Below are 12087 nucleotides of genomic sequence, written 5' to 3'. Positions count from 1 at the left end.
AACAATCATTTGGGTTCATTAACTGTAGACTTCCTAAGAGGGGTTCCTAGAATTTTAACAGAGTATTAACATGGGCAACAGAAATACTTCATGGTAGAATAAAAGAAGGAAGAGATTCTGTTTGAAGGGAAAAGACTAGTTTTCCTAGCCTTCCCAATACATCGTTTTTTCTTATGCTGAAAAACCTGTGTCATTTATAGAAACGAGGTTACAAATGAGCTCATTGCTTCTCATCAGTAGCTTATTAGCCTCAATCTTTTTAATAATCTCGCTGATCTTTCTCATACACAAATAGCAAACTGAAGATCACTTTGAAAGATCACTGACTTTCGCATAGAAACTCAGTCATGTTTTGAGGAATCTCTGAAAGAAAAATCCACATGCCACCAAATAACCCCCGAGTCCTCTGATCCCTGGGGCCAGATTAGGAATGCTTCCAAGTCTCCCTCTTGCTCAGCGAGCTTCCTATTCCCCTCCACACCAAAACCAGAAATCTCAGGCCACAATATGAGACCTTATTTCTCACTCTTCCAAGTCTCACTGATGCTCTTTCAAATAAGGATAGTGTTGTACACTACTACATATAAAGTAGATAACCGGGGCTTCTCTGGTGGCACAGTGGTTGAGAATCTGCCTGCCAATGCAGGGGACACGGGTTCGAGCCCTGGTCTGGGAAGATCCCACATGCCGCGGAGCAGCTAGGCCCATGAGCCACAATTACTGAGCCTGCGCGTCTGGAGCCTGTGCTCCGCCACAAGAAAGGCCGCGATAATGAGAGGCCCGAGCACCGCGATGAAGAGTGGCCCCCGCTTGCCACAACTAGAGAAAGCCCTCGCACAGAAACGAAGACCCAGCACAGCCATAAATAAATAAATAAATAAACCCAAAGTTTAAAAAAAAAAAAATAGATAACCAACAAGGACCTACGGTAGAGCACAGGGAACTATACTCAATATTTTGTAATAACCTATAAGGGAAAAGAATCTGAAAAAGAATGTATATGTATATATAACTGAATCACTGTGCTGTATACCTGAAACTAACACATTGTAAATAAACTATACTTCAATAAATAAATAAATAAATAAATAATAAAGATAAGGTGAAAACAAACAAAAAGGACAGTGTTGTAGAATGTACCAGGATGTGTTTTAATCAGGTATGGGAAGACATGCAGACAGAGAAGTGACTGCCGTGAAGGAAGAAGTTTATTCTCACAGATGCTTAGACACAGGAGGCATGGCACAGCACTGCAGCATTGGGGAGCCAAACAGGGAAGCACCAGGCTCAGTCAGGAGGCAGAAGGAGTGAGGAGAAAACATGGGGAGGAGACTTTACTGTGGTTTCCATGGAAGGAACGAGTGAGGCAGGGTGAGAAGACGTAGGACTGGCTACTTTAAATACTTCCAGCTGGCTTTGGGGTGTAGGTGTGTCATCTCCTACCTGGCCCTGGTGTGATTAGGGCAGGTGGATAGCAGCCCAGAGTGTAAGAGCTCAATAAAGGAGGTAGTGGGAGGGTATGGCCTCTGGATTGGCTGGTGTGCATGTACCTGCAGGCAAGTCATTTACTATCATTTACTATCTCTAGGAATTGGCTAGCCCTGGGAGGAATGGTCTCTCCAGGTCAGCAAGGTCCCAGATGCCAAGCATCAGAATACAAAGGCACACTTAACATGGTCTCAACTCTTCTCAGAAGGTGATTTCCTTCTCTGTCATTAGACAATGCTTAGCCAACCTCCCTGCCTTTACTGATGCAATCCCTCTGCTTGGGATGCTGTTTCCTTTCCCTACCACTTACCTTAATCCTACTCACCCTTTAATTCTAGTCTTTCATGAGATATTCCATGACCATTCTTGTCCTCATTGATCTTTTCCACATCTGAATTCCTACAGTCCACACTTAAGCATACACACCCATTGAGAACAGTTATCAGTAAGGTGGCATCCTTGTCCAGACTGTTTTGAGAAAATTGGGAAAGAAGAGCAACAACATAAAGATACTTCTGAAGTGGAACCAATATCCAGACGCTTCTTTTTTTCTAAACAGCACCCCAATTTTGTTTGGAGGCAGCAATTGCCTAGCCCCTGAGGATTAGTCATGGTTGGCCATACCAACGACTCCAATCCTGTTCCTCACTTGCCCAGCCTCCTTGCAATTAGACACGGACCTAGGACATAATTCTGGTCTAGGAGATATATGTGAAAGTGGACTGATAAAGGATCATGAATATCCTGATCCTTCCCCCTTTTTCCTGATGGCTGGACCTATTGCAGCCATCTTGCAACCATGAGGCAACAAACAGGAGAATGAAAACTAATTTGCTAAGAATGACAGCACAGGAAGATAGAAAGTCCCTGGATCCCTGATGGCATAGCTGATAGGGTGAGCCTACACCAGTAGCCACCTACTCCTGGAATGCCAATTATGAAAAAAAAACTTAACAAACAATATTGTTTTAAGCAACTAATGGCATTTCTAACTGCTATTACCTGATTTTCCCAGAAAAACACTAGAAACTTTACTTGTGAAATTATTATTCTGTTCATTCTAATGTGGATTAAAGAAAGAAAATATCTTGTTGTCCATATTTCTACATAATTAAAACAAAACACATAGGATTGGGATTTTCATCAGTTTGACAAATTTGCTGAAGTGTAATTTACTATTGCACCAGAAAAATCTTGTAGCTCCATCAACTGATTATTTGTAACATGAACTGTTATTTGGGTAACAGTGTATTTTATTTTTCAATTGCATTTTGTTTAACAAGTAAGATATCCATTTACAGAACTGCTGCTGCTATAAAGTGTTATTATTAGAGATCTATATCCTTTAATTTATTCACATATAATCCATTATAGTATATAATTTGAATAGACTGTGGTTATAATAATGTCTCTTTTAATGTCAGAACAAAACAAAAACAAAAAATCAATAGATTACGTGAACAAATTTAATCTGTCAACCTTAATCTTAAACTCCAGATAAACTCTGCTTTACCCACCTTGAACAACTGAAGCAATAGTGATTAGAAGTTAATGAAGTCATTGTATAGTATGAAGTAGATGCTACACAAAGTTAATGGCTCAAAATATAATAATATGATTCTGACTACTAAGGGTGCTAGTTTAGAGTATTTGAAGTTTCAGCAAATAAGTTGAGTCCAAGCTGGCTCTCACCCTAACTAGCTATACCTTATATTCTGTAATATATAAATGCAGTTATCAAAACAGACTAATGAAGCCCAAAAGAATAAACACCATATGGTTATTTCACAATCTTCCCAGGTTTTCATAAAATCTTTAACCGAATCAATCACAAAGTTGTTGATAAAATTAACTAATCAATTCAGGTATCTAGCTTTTTTTCATTTTAGTGACCAATCACTAGATTAAGATATCTCCTATATAAAATGTCTCCCATGTAGGATGACCTAGTAGGAAGCATAACGAAAGGCTATGTAATGTGCTGGGCAGTACACAGACTTGAGAGAGAGATAGACCAGGGTCTATTCCATCCTTGGCCACTATTTACTGTGCCTCCTTGGGCAAGTCATTTCACATTACTGAGCAGAGCAACAGAGACTCTGGACCTCAGTGTGAAGCAACTGATCCGCTGTATGTGTTCTTCTCAATCCCCATTGGTGAAGAGATCAAAAGCAGTTTGATTTTTTGTAGAAAGGACAGCACTGTAAATTCATGTCTTGCCCCAAAGCAAGTCACCTCCTGCTCTCTGACACAATGGAGTCCAAAAGCACCTTGGTCATCTTTACTTTCTACAGAACATCATGCTGGTCCACTATATTGATGACATCTTGTTAATTGGCCCTGGTGAGTGCTAACTAGTACTTCAGAAGAACTCTAACACTGAAGTCAGAACTGCTGTTAAATCCTCTGCTACTAGAGAAAGAGTTTTGGGACCTTAGGCAATTTTTTTAACCTCACAGATTTTCAACTTTTTTTTTCTCTAAAATGGGGGGAATAGTTCTCAAAGAATTATTAAGAGAATGAAACAAGATGAATATATATTAATTAGTTTAATGCCCAGCACGTAGTAGATATACAAAAAACTAAAGAAATGGACGCTATTTATACTGATATTTTTTTAAAAGCTTTAGTGAGCCTTAATTTATCTATTCTGTGTGTGTGTGTGTGTTTCCCTTCAAAAGTCTTTGTGTGTTTTTAATTCATGTTTTCCTCATAGGTTTTACTAAGTTAAAGCCAGAATTTTGTTTAAGAAAAAAGCTCAGAAGGATGACAAATGTGGGTCCCCATTGTAACCTTCAGGCATTGTTGAATGTTAATCTCTAATCTTTTTTATTTAAATTAAAACTTCTTTGAAAATCCAGTCAAGTTACAGCCAAAGAAGACAAACCAATTTTTTTAAATAGCTTTTGAATGTCAAAGAGATTTCTCTGCCTAGGGCACCAGCTACATAAAATTAACAGCCCCTCCTCTGACATGTTGAAGCAGAATAATTTTAAACCCTAAATAATTCCTTCATGCACATGCAATGCTTTCAGAATATCACAAAACATTAATCTTGTAGTTCAAAAATAAACTTTCACATTTAAAGACAAAAGATATTATTCTATTTTCCAGAACCAACAGTCTAACAGCACACTATTTCTGCAAAGATAGACCTCTAATCACCATTTCAAAGATTAGTGAAAGCAGGTAATTTACTCCCCAGTCCCAGCCTAGGTGGGCAGCAAGGCACAACAAGAAATATAAATAATTTAAATCAAATCAACACATCTATATAAGACCCTACTCTAGGATTTGTTTAATCATTTTTATTGCCAGAAAAATGGAAAAAAAACCAAACTGAAGTCAATATTTGAATGAATTTGTACATGCTTATAGGAAACCTGTACTGGGATGTTTCTGGAGGCAAGAAATGGTAAATATTAAATTCAAATCAATTATTCACTTGCAACAGCTGAGAAGGTAGAAGAAAAAAATATTTCCACTTCAAAAATGGCTTCAGGGTATGGGGATATTTGAAAAGAAGAACCTAAAGCTGAAAGAATAATATTAAATATGTTCAAGTGGAACAAAATGACACCATTAATTCTCCGGATTAGGGTGCAAAATGCTCTTACAGTTTAGATATTTTTAAGTTATAACTTGCAGCACATGTATCTAAACAGTGGTATTCAAATGGTTTTTCATCCCCAAAACCTAAGGACACGCTCCCAAAAGTAAGAGTGAGTCTCAAAGTTGTTGAGACCTGTTAGAACATTTAGAATGAGAATTCCTCTGGTTCTGTTGTGTTCCCCCTTTAAGGTGATCTATTCTCCCATCCTAAGCACCACTGATAATCACTGATCAAAATCCTGCCAAAGTCTGTATTGTACACATTAAAATATTCTGTAGCAAGAGTTGCAGATTTTTTTAAATATTGGAAAATACATCTTTCGATATACAGAATCCCAGATGGAAAACTTCACAGAGCAGGCCCCTGTGTTGTTAAAAGCCCTAGTTGTTAAAAGTTTTTCTGTTCAATGAGCCATAAACTGCCTAGTTCCTTCCTTCTGGGAGAGTACCCCAGTTTACTAATCATTCTACACAAAGGAGCTTCAAATCCTTGAACATAACACGACTTTACTAAAAGAAATGTGGACTCTATAGTTAGAGAGCTTGAGATTCACAGTCTACTTATTTGCACTATGACCTTGGACACATGATTTAACTTCAAACTCAATTGTCTAATCTGTCAAATTGGGATAATTACCTACTCTGCAAGATTGTGTAGGGGAGGAAAAATAATACCCTCCACCATTCTGAGTTCTTAGCTGAGATCCCTGTCATAAAAGAGATTAACAAGAGAAAAACAAATGGAAGTTTATTAACTTATATACCTCATGGATCCATGGGAGATATCCAGGGAAAAAATGAGTAACTCAGAGAGGTGGCTTAGAACCCCAACTTCAGTACCATCTTCAGCTAAAGATAAAAGAACGAAAAGTGTGGGTGGGAGGGAGGCCAGTGTTAGAGAGGTTACCAGGAAAATCATGGTAAGCACAAGTGAGGTTTGTTACGCAGATTTAAGTCACTGCCTTCTCTACTGAGAGGAATTTCTAAAGATTTAGAATCATCCTTCTCTTCCTGGTACGGAGAGTGAAATACTCTTACAAATGGAAGTTTTCTTTATAAATATAAACGTCCCTTACAAAAGGATAACTTCTACTCAGTTTTCAAAGCCTCTCCTGTATCTACTGTTTCTCAGAATAATCGTCTCAAAATAATGAAGAATTAAATGAGATAATATCAAGAAAGCATCCAGCACAAGTACCTTTGACCATTCTTCATCTGCTATAATTTCCAAATTGCTCATTTCCTTCCCCCATTTCAACGCTCTGACTGGATCATTCTTATGGTATATCTGAGTTATAATAGGAATCATTTAACAGTTCAACGGGTATAAAAAGGAATGTCTATGGCTGATGGAGAGTTTTGGGCCAGGACCCTTTCATCCCAGACACAGGAGTCTGCAAGGTTGTCTGTAAAACCAGATTAAATATTTTTTACGTTGAGGGCAACAGTCCCTGTTACATGCATATTTTGGGGTTTGGTCTTGGTTTTTAGTAACCTTATGGCAAAGACAAAATGCACCAGACAATTAAGGTGCTGGTTTTATTCAGGCTATTGGAATAGGGTCAACATGCATTAATAAGGAACGTCTCAGAGAAAGGGGAGGGGACCTGAGCTACACAGGGGAACCATCCATGAGTTTTAGAGAAGTCTTAAAGGAGATTGGAGACAACTTTGATCTCAGAATATGCCAGGGTGGGATGGTCCTCTACAATTAGCCTCAGAAAACAAAAGATGAAGAGATTGTTTAACAGTTCCTTTTCTCCAGGCGCACAGGGCTCAGGTGAAGTTCATTCAACGTTTTCACCTTTAAAAATGTGATTCATGTGGACTAGACAGAAACAGGCTGCCAGCCAGATTTGGCTCTCAGGCATATAGTTTGCCATACCCTGTTTTGGAGGATTGTTAAATTAACAGTGGGCCATCCTATCGTGCACCCCCGTCTCCCAACCTGCCTCATCCAGGCACTAAATACAAATAGTTACTTGGCACACGATGGATTTTTACCATGGCCCACCGTCAGACCAAGTGCTTTATGTGCACCCCCTTGCTTAAACTTCACAAAACCTTCTGAGGTAGGTACAATTGCAATCCCATTTTACAGAAAAGAAGCCTGGAGTATAAAAAGGTAACAAAATGGACTCAAGACCACCTGGATGGAAAAAGGCAAGGCTCGGCTCCAACCCAGGTGTGGGGTCTTTAACTCCACTACCAGATCCCTTAACCACTAAGTAGTAGGTCCCCTGCTAAGTTCTCATGATTTGATCAGCCAATTGCCTCAACTCCCTGACTTTCTTTTGCTGTGCAGACTCAGCCCGGATATGGCCAGGGTGTTGGGGTTTTGTTTTCAGTTTAACAGCTACAAAACCTTAAAATGACTTCAATTTGAAAACATAGCTCTTTATTTCTGTAAACAAGTAAGAATTTGGTACATAACGCATTCACTCAGTTACTAAATTCGGAGAGCAGCATGTGATAAAAGTCCCAAAACGCTCTGTAATTCTTGCCAAAACATTTTGGGTGCAGGGCTAGATTTACAGAAAATTTAAGATATTTATGAGCATTATTTGTAGAAAAACATTACCCTCAGCAGGTTATAAAATGTTATCAGCGTTCCTGATTCTAATAATAAGTTTCTTAGAAGGATTGGATCCATCAGAGCCGAGCTGCTATGCTCGGCACAATGCCAAATCAAAGCAGCTTTGGTTCCGAAAAGAGCGGAGTACAATTACTTCTAAGCTTTTTTCTGATATCTACCAAGGAAGGGAACTGCCCTGTGAGTCATGGCCAAAATATAGCTGTCCAGAGCCACCACTGAGCTAACTGGACATCACCTCTGGGAAGCTTCTATGTAAAATGGCATGCCCAAGCTAAGCATAAAAAAAGAACTATATTCAAGGGTGGTACAGGCAAGAAGCCTCTGTTAAGACCTATGTTTTGCCAGGAATCTAGTGTGTTATGTGTTTTACTTAGACTCTTTTGTTGCAAGTAGCAGAAACCAACTCAAGCTAGCCAGGAAAAAAAAAAGGAGAGGGGAGAATTTCTAAGAGGAATACAAAAGAATCTCATGGAACCCCATAGCAGAAATGTACATGGGTCTGAAGAAGAAACTGCAGGAAGGGACGGGAAGGACATTAGGACTGTCCACAGATTTGTGGTTACCAAGGAGGAGGGAGTTGGGACAGGGAAGGAGTGGAAGGCTGGGGTTAGCAGATGTTAAGCTATTATATATGGAATGGATAAACAACAAGGTCCTACTGTGTAGCACAGGGAACTATATTCAGTATTCTATAATAAACCATAATGGAAAAGAATATTAAAAAAAGAATGTATGTATATGTATAACTGAATCACTTCACTATACAGCAGAAATTAACACAACATTGTAAATCAACTGTACTTCAATAAATCAATCAATCTCTCTTTCCATCTCTCACTTACGCTCATCTTTACACATCTTCACGCTTCTTTCTGCTCTTCTTTCTTTGCTTCCCAATCTACATGGTAGATGTTCACCCTGCAGCTCCCAAGTTTACATGTTAAAGGTCCAGCTACAGGAACACTCTCAATTTTAAATTCCCAGGAGAAACAGCCAAATTTTCCTGTTAAACTTTAAGTTTCTACCCTTCGTCCAGTCGACCAAGACCAGGAGACCTAGGGTCACACAGGATAAAAACTTCAGCCCGGAAACCAATCTTTACAAATCACGGGACAAAACAGAGAGAAGACCAATTCTCATAGAAATAGATGGTTATTTACCTCTGTATCTAGACGAACAATTCTAAAAGCTCTATACGCTAGCCACCATAGCTCAGAACCTACAATGCACCGGGGTCTCAAAATGGTAGAGCAACACTGTGAAAATTATTATATCACCTCTTCTGGACTAAATGTGTGTGTCTCCCCATCATCTCATTCACTGAGTCCTACCTAGTCCACCTCTTAAGCATTTCTTGAACCCATCACTTCTCTCCAATCCCACTGCCCCCGTCATTATCCAAAGTACCATTCTCTCTCAGCCTGGATTTCAAAAGCCTTCTTAGCCCTCTCTCTTATCTTTCCCCATCTCTACTCTTGCCCCCTCCAATCCTCTCTCCACTCTGCAGCCAGGAGGAATGTTCTAAAACACAAATCTGATCCCATCACTGCCTTGTTTAAAGTTGTTCAGACACTTCCACTGCATTTAAATTAGAAACCAAATTCCTTCCTGTAGTTTAAAGAGGTCCTCCAGAATCTGATTTCTGCAGTCTCTCCACCATTCACTCTCTGCCTCCGTCTCTTACCCTCCAGACATACAGAACAGCTTTCAGATGCTTGAACACACCCTGCTATCTCTCACCTCCAGGCCTTTGGACATGCTGGTCCCTCCACCTTAAACACTTCCTTCTGCTTTCCCCATCCATGTATTTTTCAATTTTCTGCTTAAACATCTCTTCAGAAAACCTCCCAAGCTTCCAACACCTGAGTTAGATTGTCCCACCCATGGGCATCTACAGGACCCTATACTTTCCCTAGCATGATATGTAATAGGATTGCTATTTACTTATTATTTTCCTCCACTGGGCAATAAGCTCCACTAAGGCAGGAACCCTATCTGTGCTGTTCAGCATTAAATCCAAAGTGTCTACCACAGACTAGGCACTGAATAGGTATTCATGGCAGAAACAGCCTAAAATCTATCTGTGCTTTTCTCTTTCCGTCAGGCAGAAATCTTTATAGTCTTTTACCACCCTGCCCCCACCAGAAAGCTCCCTACTTCTCACTGTCTTCTGGGTATGTGGCCCACACACACACAGTGGTCTTATGGGTCTTGCTTGGCACAAACATCAACATAGTCAGCTCTTACTGAGCCACCACAGTCAGAGGAGAGCTGATGGGAGAGGTGTTTCATCTACTCTATGCTTCTTCCCTGAGCCTCCCTGGCTGCCCCCATCCCCGTGCTAGATGCTCTGGGCAGCACCTTAGGTGGTCCTGAGTTGCAAACAGTTGTGATCCTGAAAATACCAAATATCTCTGACTTTGTAAGCATCCCCCAGTATGTTTTAAAACCCCCTCAATACCTCAGAAATGGATTCGGGGGAGTAATTTGTATACTCACATAGGCTTAGAGCTGAACAGCAACAATGAAAATATCTTTGAAGGCACCCAGTTCAACTCAGACTTTCTAGTTAAGGAAACCAAGACACAGGGAAAAGATGTATCTTGTCCCAGGTCATAAACCTTCAAAATAAAGAAACTAGGAGGCCCAAGACCAGGATTCATGACTTCTTACACTTTCACCTCCAACAGGACTTCCCCAAAAAGGAAACACGTCAACTTGAACTTATGGCCCAAGGCACTCCCTGAACATCCCAACGCCCATCCCCCTGGAAACAAGCTGATTCTGCCAAATTAAACTTTCTGAACAAAATGACAAGTAACTTCAGGAAAATCACCAGTTAATCTGATTTTTTAACTGAATTTTCAAAGATGGTATGGGCTGCCTTTTTCACCGAATTTCTCCTTTTGTTTTAATATCATATTGGCTCACTGTCAATACAAGTAAAGCACTTTATTTCTCAAACCCTCACCTTAAATTGGTTCGTCTTATGCTCGACTAGGTAACATATCCACTTTCAGAGATTTTTGAGGAGTTGAAGTGGCTTGTATCATTTTGATTGAGACTTTTGTTTTCTCTAGAATTGAGGGAGAATTAATTGGATTGACCAGTGACAGATTAAGTATCTCTAGAATTTGCCCAAGCTTGTACACAGTACTTGGCATCTAATCTTGATGACCCAAATAATTTAGCTGTGAACATAAATATGTAAATACATCTGCCTACACATATAGGCAACTAATTTTCCCCAGGAATTAAATATGGAATGTGGATATTCATTTACACGTTCATTCAAAGAAAATTTTACTGAGCATCAAATATGTACCCAGTGGCCCTGTGCTAGTGATAAAAATAAAAAGATGAATACAACAGAAGCCCTGTCCTCAAGTAGCTGACTGTCTAGAGCAGAAAAGATGGTCAAATAAACAGATACAGGAGGAAGGAAATGGAAGAGTGATCACTCCATGTCTCCCTATGGTGAAGCCTGTGTTGTACATTCATCCAAGTGGGTGACAGGGGATCTTTCATTCTAGACAGAAATACTGGCTCACAGAGAAAGACACCATGCCCAGACACACTACTCAGAGGTCCAGGACGTGAAAAAAAATGATAACTTAGATGATGCTTATATTTAGTCCTATCTCAGCTTTCCCCTCTCCCCACTCCTAGCTCCAGCTACAAAACTATCCCTCTGTTCCAACATGGCCTTAACTAGAAATAATAACAGCTAACATTTATGACTGTCTGGCAGGCATGGCCCTGTGTTCCTGACATATGGTTGTGCATTCCATCCTAATGGCAACTACTAGGTAGTGTCATTATCCTCACGTCCTGTATAAGGAAACAGAGAAACAGAAAGGCTAAATAATTGGCACAAAGAATTTGGACCCGGGTTGTCTCCTCAGAGCCCAATGTCTCTACCTCCTCATTTCTCAGAATCTGATGCACTGAAATGATTTCTCTGGCTAATAGTTAGTTTATGGTGTCCTACTCGCCATCCACCCCCCAAAAAAGCTATTTTCTTTCTAAAGAAGCACTTGGACCCATTGTGTTGGAACATCAGGCACTGTGGAATGATGGAAAAATGAGTAGTTGGGGAGGGGGAAACAGATCCAGACACTGCTCCTCAGGAAACAGCAAAAAGTCATCTGACTTGTACTTTTTTTTCCAGTTTTATTCACGTATAATTCACATACATCACTATATGAGTTTAAGGTGTACAGCACAATGATTTGACTGGTATAAACTATTATGAAATTATTACTGTAAAAAGTTTAGTTAGTATCCATCATCTCGTATAGGTACAATAAAAGGAAAAAGCAAAAAAAGGAACAATTTTTTTCCTTGTGATGAGAAACCTTAGAATCACTCTCTTAACAGCTTGCATGTGT

This window comes from Eschrichtius robustus, chromosome 7, assembly GCF_028021215.1.
Source record: "Eschrichtius robustus isolate mEscRob2 chromosome 7, mEscRob2.pri, whole genome shotgun sequence".
NCBI lineage: Eukaryota > Metazoa > Chordata > Mammalia > Artiodactyla > Eschrichtiidae > Eschrichtius > Eschrichtius robustus.
Note: the sequence above shows the minus strand (reverse complement) of the source record.